The sequence below is a fragment of the Penaeus monodon genome, chromosome 11 (genome assembly GCF_015228065.2).
Source record: "Penaeus monodon isolate SGIC_2016 chromosome 11, NSTDA_Pmon_1, whole genome shotgun sequence".
NCBI classification, from domain to species: domain Eukaryota; kingdom Metazoa; phylum Arthropoda; class Malacostraca; order Decapoda; family Penaeidae; genus Penaeus; species Penaeus monodon.
The window spans coordinates 23,825,607-23,828,030 of NC_051396.1; the positions used below are offsets into that span (position 1 = coordinate 23,825,607).

Consider the following 2,424-nt stretch of genomic DNA (forward strand, 5'->3'; position numbering starts at 1 on the left):
TCAGTGAATAATAAATTAAACATTTAGGCTTTCCTTGCAGCCTCGCGATTTTCTAATGTTTCATTGTTTGAGGACAGTCGGTTCTGTCCGCCTATGACCGTGTTCTTGAGTCGGCCGGGGAGAGATAGTGTCTACAGAAAAGGGGATTAGTAAAGAGAGAGTGACCCTCCCTTATGCCTAACCCACACACCCACCTCTTGACCCATTTATCAAAGTCTGGACGAATCACTCACCGCCCTCTCTAGCCAAGTGGATCTGGATTGCGTAGGATATTATTGTTTTACAATATGTCAATGTAACGACTAGTCTCTATCCACAATCATTTAAGAATATAAAAACGAAGTAAATATTCTCTCCGCCATTTCCACCATATTTCACCAGTAATGAAGGTCGTCGTAATGAGCTTTCATTCCTTATGTTCAGAGTCGGTGAACAGCGGGCCACCTGACAGGCGTTTTACTAGTATCATATCGGTGTTTCTGTGTCAAATACTTGATAGCTGCTCCACCGCCCTACTTGCCACGATTGCCGATGCCAGCGCCGTGATCTTACTTGCGAGCATCCTTCACACGCACGCTACATTTTCATACGTTTAAATCACGGAGAATAAACACGTGACAAGAGCCTGTCCATTCACCTCTGACCAACAACGTAACGGTGTGATTTCAAGCTCTGACGTACTGGTTATCACGCAGAAATCTGGGATTTTTTCTCGAAAATTTACTCAACGATTATTATTCACCAAAACAACAGGTGCTAAGAGAAATCAGCAAATAATGGTCGGACGTAGCCACGAGGTAACCTGGTCACCGCGATGCTACGCTGACCGTGGCATGTAAACAACGCTGACTTCCTGCGCGTTTCCCTTCTCGCGCCAAGACCCGTTTTCCTTTCGGTTCGTGGACTCGTCCGGCCACTTCTTCTTTTTAAAATGTTTCCTCGAGTCAAAAGTTTCATTTACTATCGACATGTGCTGAGGAGATGGGCTGCTGTCTGTCTGCATTGTGGTATTAGGTTATTACTTGGTTTATTTGTCTTTGTTCCACGTTTGAATGTTAGGCATTATTGATGGCCTCTCTTACTCGCACGCGGACTCACACACACACACACACACACACACACACACACACACACACACACACACACACACACACACACACACACACACACACACACACACACACACACACACACGTACACACACACACGTACACACACACACACACACACACACACACACACACACATGCACACACACACACATGCACACACACACACACACACACACACACACACACACACACACACACACACACACACACACACACACACACACACACAGCACACACACACAAACCCAAACCCGCAATCACTCAAATCACCTGCAGCGAAAAACAAGAAGCCAAGTGTAAAAAAAAAGTCTATTACCAAGCATGAAATTACAGTCATGGGGAAAAAATAACCACTAAGAACTCACGTTGCTTCCTCTCCCCCCTATCCCCTCCTGGTGTTCCCGTGGCCTTGTAACCTGGCTGGGAATGTGTCTGAGAGGAAGAGGGCAGGGAGAGGAAGGGGCTAGGGGAAGAGAGAGGAAGGGGCTAAGGGAAGGGAGAGGAAGGGTCTAGGGGGAGGGACAACTCAGGGTGAGGAGAGGGGCTGGGGTGTGTAGTGGATTCACTTGGGATCGATTTTTTCACGTTTCTCGTTTGCTCGTTCTGTTTTTGGCTACCTTTCTATTTTTCCTCCTCCTTCTCTCTCTCTCTCTCTCTCTCTCTCTCTCTCTCTCTCTCTCTCTCTCTCTCTCTCTCTCTCTCTCTCTCTCTCTCTCTCTCTCTCGTTTCGACCACTTTCAACGCCAGGCTGTCAAGGTCAAAAGCATGGAACAAGTGCTACATGATCGGCATGAGCTTGTCTTGTTACTTTCTTTACTCGCCGGGACACTCGCCATTGATACTATTTACCTGATGTGAATATCCCATCTTTACACGCGAACGAGATATGGATTTCATGCGCTATCAAGATATCGCATGATATCAGAATATCTGAATATCTTCATCAAATTCTTTGGTTCATTACAGTCGTACAAAAAATATATACAATCTTTAAAAGAAATGAAGACCGAAGCAAACAGAAGACAAATGGAGTAGACAACAACAAACAACCTTTCCGGCATTCGAAGGGAAAGCCAGCTGATGGCTCCCCTGACCCGGATCTGCCTACTTCCTACCCACTCCCCGTCTGCCTCCCCGCCCCTCTGACTTTCTATTTACACCGTCTCCCCGGGCGAGCGATGATGCTTGTGTCTCCCCGGGCTCTGTCCTGTCTTCCTCGCTTATTAAGGCGTCTTTATCTTTTTATTTTTATCTTTTAAAAAAATCCTTTCATATTTTCCCTTTTGTTTCTTTTGTTTTGGTTGTAAAAGGG

At 46.0% G+C, this 2,424-nt stretch overlaps 1 protein-coding gene across 1 annotated transcript in view; it reads left to right on the forward strand.

The window, feature by feature from the left end:
* The window catches only part of LOC119578510 (proline-rich extensin-like protein EPR1), an 18,551-nt gene that overhangs the window by 653 nt on the left and 15,474 nt on the right, over window positions 1–2,424 (forward strand). The gene's annotated exons all lie outside the window — the stretch shown is intronic.